Genomic DNA, 6,849 nt, shown 5'->3' on the forward strand with positions numbered 1-6,849 from the left:
TCGAAGTGTCTTGATAGTTTTTCCTAGTTGATTTTGTACTTCATTTTTGAATTCCTTGAACTTTTCAAGGGATTCAGACTTATGGCGCATGAGATAGACATACCCATATCTACTGAAATCATCAGTGAAAGTAATGAAGTAGTGAAATCCTCCTCTAGCCTGTGTATTTATTGGCCCACATACATCAGAATGTATTAAGCCCAATAAATCACTAGCTCGTTCACTTTTACCAGTAAAAGGAGATTTAGTCATTTTTCCCAATAAGCAAGATTCACATACATCAATTTGTTCAAAAACAAATGAATCCAAGAGACCATCTTTATGGAGCTTGGATATGCGTTCCTCACTTATGTGGCCCAAACGACAATGCCATAGATAAGTTTGATTTGAGTCATTTATTTTTGGTCTTTTAGTATTTATGTTGTAGATGGGATTTGTTTGATCTAAAATATAGAGGCCATTAATCAATTGTGCCGAACCATAGTAAACATTATTGAGATAAAAGGAACAACAATTATTCTTAATAATTATCTCAAAACCAATTTTGTCTAAACAAGAAATTGAAATAATGTTTTTAGTCAAACTGGGCACATAATAACAATCCTCTAAACATAAACCAAGTCCACTAGGCAAAGATAAATTATATGTTCCTACAGCTAATGCAGCAACTTTTGCTCCATTTCCAACTCGTAGGTCCACATCTCCTCTAGCCAAATTCTTACTCCTTTGCGTCCCATGCATGAAGTACAAATGTGAGAACCACAACCAAGATCTAATACCCATGAAGTAGTAGTTGATAAATTAATATCAATAACATAAATACCTGAAGCAGACGTTCCGCTTATTTTGGCCTTCTTGACTTCCTCAATATAGATAGGGCAGTTCCGCTTCCAATGTCCAGTCACACCACAATGAAAACAGTTTCCTTCCTTAGCCACCCCTCCTTTAGGTTTCAATGCAGCCTTAACTTTTCCAGGCTTGGGCCTACCTTTTCCCTTGGGCTTTGTCTGAACTTTGGCCTTTCCCTTGCCCTTATTATTACGGACCATCAGTATAGGCTTGGGTCCAACATTTTTCATGTTGCCTTCAGCAGTTCGTAACATACTGAGCAACTGTGGCAGAGTCTTATCAATTTCATTCATATTGAAATTGAGGACAAACTGGCTATAACTATCCGGCAACGATTGCAGAATAACATCAGTGGCCAACTCTTGGCTCAATGGAAACCCAAGCTTAGACAGGCTTTCAATATAGCCAATCATCTTAAGGACATGAGGTCCTACTGGGCTTCCTTCAGCCAGCTTACATTGGAATAGGGCCTTAGAGATATCGAACCTCTCTTGTTGTGCTTACCCCTGATAAAGTTCTCTCAGGTGCTCAATCATTTCATAAGCAACCATGTCCTCATGTTGCTTCTGAAGCTCAGGATTCATAGTGGCAAGCATAAGACATCCAACGTCTACCATGTCATCGAGATGCTTCCTGTAAGCATCTCTATCAGCCCTCGAGGAATTAGCGGGTGGTTCGTTAGGAACTGGTTGTTCAATGACATATAATTTTCGTTCTTGTTTGAGGACAATCCTCAAGTTACAGAACCAGTCAAGAAAATTTAAACCATTCAACTTGTCCTTCTCAAGGACCGATCGTAATGATAGTATATTTGTGTTTGCAGCCATAATATATCTACAACAATGAAATTATGTGTGTAAAAATTTATCAAATTTATATCAATCATTAAAAAGACTTAATTAAATGATGTTCCCACTATTTTATTACAAAACTAATACCCTCATAGATTAGTTTCGGAAAGACTTTCTCGAAAAGTATTTCAAGTGGGTTAAGGATCCATATTTCACCTCCTCTTAAGTCAGCTTTGGCTTTACTCTCAAGATTACAATTATCTAGGTAAGCAACACTTTGCTAATTACATCATATGTAATTCCTAAAATTTGGTAAACAACTCTTGTTCTAATCATCTTATGATTTATCCAAATTAATCGCCTCTAGGTTTCAATCCTATTAGAATAACCTAGTTAAGTCATTAACCAATTTTAACCAGCAAATATCACTTGTTTATTCTTCGCGTTTAACCAATATAAATACTAGTACTTCGCTTTAGCAGAACCTACACAGTATTGATCGAGGCCTTAACGAGGGCAAAATTGGAAGGCTATGTTGACTTAATATTTTAATAGAAGGATTTTATTAAGATCATTCCATCTTTCCAATTATGGTTTACTTTAGTCCATTTAGCCATTTAATTGATCTCATCAATTAATGTGGTTCAATATTATCAAATTTTAACATGCTTAAAATTTGGCATACTTTTGACATCCATAGCATCTCATACATGAATAGAGCAATAAATAAATGCGATAGTTATAGCCCATAAACTAAGGTGGCACAACCCAAGCCAATGGGTGAACCAAAAGGAAACCTAAAGGTGTAAGCCGGTTTTCAAGCTATCAGTCCACACTTGTTGGCCCATCTTCCTTCTTGGCTAGCCCACAGCAACTCTTGCAGATTACAATATGTAGAAACTCGTTTTACATACGAGGGAGTAAGATGAGAAGAGAAATACAAGAGAATAGTAGCAAGGCATGACACGTAGGCCGTATTTATAAAATTACAACCTTTTATCAAATGGGCTGTCGGGCTATAACTATGCATTTCAAACACCGTGCATATCAAAAATAGCATACATAAATAAACACTTTTGTTAAGGTGTATTAAAACATATCCTTTCAACTTTTATGGCCCATCAAGTTTTATTTATTAAAAAAAAACATACTTTAAGAAGATAGGGGCTGAGGCGGTAGAGGGAGCCCCCGCGGTATGGACCAAGGGTGCGGGGGTGGAGCCCCCGCGGTACGAACCGCAAACCCCATTCAAACCTCACGATTCGATAACTGTTACCGAAAAAATCGTGTTTTCGGGATTTTAATCCTTGAGGTTTCATGCCGGAACAACCCTTGTTCCGCTAACCAGTTAACTCTTACTGGAAACTGTCAACACCACCGTCGCACCATCATAGACCTATTAACACTTAACAGTAATAACATAAAACCAATTAGGTCATAACACCATGATTAACAATTAATCCATTGTCAAAAGGAACGATTATCTGGTTACTGTTAAACGATTTAAACAGTCAAAAATTTAATAAAATTCAAGCATGCATCTCATACAATTATATCACCCAAGTATTTAAACCCGAGTCCGTGTCACACAAGTGGCTCTGATACCACTGTTGGATCGCCGGCACCCCTACGGCACAGCGAAAAAATTTAATAATCGGCGACCCTAACCACGGATCCATGTGTGAGGAACAAATCAGGGTGAAAAGAGTTACGAAATTACCTAATGTTGTTCTGAGTAGACAACAACTTCTCAACAACGTGTAGTCTGCTCTACAGTCGAACTAAGCCGCAATCTATCGAGACTCCGACCTCTACGTGATCCACCCAGTTGACTACGAACAGAAGAAATTCCCAAAATAGTTTTGAGAGTGAATTTTCTTTGACGGCAGCTAGACCAAAACAAAGAAAAACGGGATATTTATATCCTTATTATTTATTTTTAGGGTTTTTATTTATGAATTAAAATAAATATAATAATTTTTAAACCGAAAATTATAATTACATTAATTATAATATAATTTGATAAACCATATATTTATTTGAATTCATATGCTAACCTCATCATGTGTACAACAACCTTATACATAATGTGTTGAAATCGAATTAAATTAATTTTATAATTAATTTAATTCAAGTGACACCTAAAAACAATACCAACTATGGTTTATTCCGTTCATTTTAACTATAGGGTGCGACCCTGTAGGTTCTTGTAACGTTAGCAGTAATACTAGAACGATTCCAATGTTACAAACAATGAGTGGCATCTAGCAATGCATCATTGCTACCTAAGTCACAAGAGATCATGATTCGACATAACCTTTTATGATTAACCTTTTATGCAATAATCCTTAAGTCCTTTATCTCTGGATTGGACACAAGTCATGGAATAGTCACACTTGTATAGTCCATTCCATGTTCCTTGATATTTTAAGCAGACTACGATAATACTTGACTAAGGATCTTTTAAGAATAATCATATTATTCTTAGGACATTATTAGAAAACAATTTATTTATACACACAGAAAAGAAACTGAAATAATAATGGTAACGCCTTATATTAATAAACATGATAAATCAAGTATGTTATTACAACCATCTCATGATTGATCTTTAGGCATACTCTAACATGTAGTTCATTTCTCATCACTGCGAAATACTCTGGCTGATCTCTGGCATCCAATTGGCGGAATAGCCATTAAGGATTTGGGAGAGAAACATTATCTGTTTAAGTTCTTTTATGTTGTTGATATGAACAGGGTGGTTGACAGAATGTCGTGGTTCTTTAACAATCATCTCCTTTTACTACAAAAGTTAGAAATTAGGGAGGATCCCCTTCAATTATCTCTCCATCATACGTTGTTTTGGGTTCAATACATTACCTACCACTGGGACTTATGTCGGAAACAATGGCAAGGAGATTTGGGGCTTTTTTGGGAGAATTTTTAGATTATGATACTCGGATTCCTTCTATAGGGGTACAATGTTTCATGCGAGTTAAAGTTCGTATTGATGTTCAGTTGCCTCTTAAATGGAAGAAGAAGGTTCTATTGGGAGAGTGATTGTATTATGCTCATTTTCAATACGAAAAACTTAGTCTTTTTTGTTTCATCTGTGACAAATTGGGACATAGAGAAAGCTTTTGTCCTGTGCGGGTGCAGGTTGATCCAACTACGATTGTTTTTGGCTACGATATCACTCTAAGGGCTCCGTTGGGAAGAAGATCAGTGGGTGTCAGTAGGTGGCTGCGTGAATCAGATGGAACGAAGGGTCATTCTGCGAATAAGGAAAGAGTACCGTTGCAACATAATTTAAGGAATCTTGCTAGGAATTTTGTTCCCAATCCCATAATTGACGCCACTAATAAGGAGATCTGCTCATATTTTCATTGTAACATTTTGAGTGGAGTTGGATTACGAGGTAAAGTGGATAATACAATTAGGCTTATGAAGATAGGGTCGGATGGGGAGGATAGCCCAATTCAAATGGATGAGTGGAAAAACGTCAAAGAACTATTTGTAACACATATTTTGTTTTGGGTTTGGGAGGTACAATTTCTTTGCATGAAAATGAAGACTCATCGGCTAGCTCTGTCAGGCAAGGGAGCCGATTGCAATGAAAATCTTTAGGTAGAACGTCTGTGGGTTAGGGAAGCCACGGACAGTTCATCGTTTTAGGAATAAACTGAGAGAGTTTAGTCCCCAACTATTATTTCTGATGGAAACAAAAGTTAGTGTTAGACATATGGAAGGAAGTGCAGGTTTCAACATGGTATTGATATCGGTGCGGATGGGTTTAAGGGTGGTTTATCATTAGGGTGGAGGCAACATACTATAGTGACTTTACGTAGCTATTCACAACATCACATTGATGTTGTGATACAGGATATGGATGATAGTTTTCCTTGGCTTTTTACTAGGTTTTATGGGCATTCTAGAGAACAACTTAGAGAAAGAACATGGGATCTTTCTCGACAATTGGGTCAGGACCAAAGCTTACCATGGCTTGTAGTGGATGATTTTGATGAGATTGTTTATTCTTTTGAGAAACAAGGTGGTCATTGCCGAGCAGAAAAAAGTATGGTTGCTTTCCAATCAATGTTGACTGTGAGCTTAGTGATTTGGGATATACAAGCCATTGGTTCACTTCGGAACGAGGCCGATTTGCTTCAACCAATATTCTAGAGAAACTTGACCGATGGGTTGTGAACTCAGCTTGGTGGAATTGTTTCTCATATTTTTCAATCACTCAACTGAGTCATTCGATCTCTGACTATTGCCCAATTTTGGTGGATAAAATGGGGAGGCGTACACTGAATCAAAGGAACCGACAGAAACTTTTAAATTCAATGTTGAATGGTGTCTCACGTGAAAAATTAGTACGAGATATTTTGGGAGTCGTTGAAGAACCTGTACCTATGAAGCTTGAGAATTTAGGAAAAAAGCTTCTCAAGTGGAGTCATTTTATTCACAAGGATCGATAGGCTCAAAAAAAATAATATGAGGATCGACCAAATGAACTAATTTCAAAAGATCTGGATGATGACACACTCGCTGAATGGACGGAAATCGAATTAGGGTTGAATATTGAAGCTGATAAAAAGAAGATTTATTGGGAACAACGGGCTCGAATTAATTGGCTCTCTAACGGTGATCGCAACACTACCTTTTTTCAGAAGATGGCTTGTAACACCCCTTACCCGAGACTGTTGCCGGAGTCAAGCATGAGGCCTTATCTAACTTAACTTACTAGTTCGGACCATAAAAAATTGCTTTTAGAATTAATTTCACTATTTACAACAAAACTGTCCACCTGCGAGGCTGTCACTAATTTAATTATAACTCAAGTTATGAAACTCAAAATTTAAATTCATAAATTTTACCTAAAACTAGACTCATATATCTTCTTACCATAAAATTTTTAGAATTTTTGGTTTATCAAATTAGTACATTTTATTCATTGAAGACTCCCTTGTTTCACTAACCGATGGTTCTGACCACCACTCACGAAAAATAAATTATCTCACTGTATAGACTTTATATGGTGTTTCTGCTTGTTTCTATAGAAAATAGACTCACTAAGGAATCTATACATATAAATTATAACTCATAATTATTTCTGTAAAATTTTTAATGATTTTCTAAAGTCAGAATAGGGGACTTTAAAAACCATTCTGACCCTGTTTCACTAAAATTCAAATATCTCAAAATA

The sequence above is a fragment of the Gossypium raimondii genome, chromosome 12 (assembly GCF_025698545.1).
Source record: "Gossypium raimondii isolate GPD5lz chromosome 12, ASM2569854v1, whole genome shotgun sequence".
Taxonomy (NCBI): domain Eukaryota; kingdom Viridiplantae; phylum Streptophyta; class Magnoliopsida; order Malvales; family Malvaceae; genus Gossypium; species Gossypium raimondii.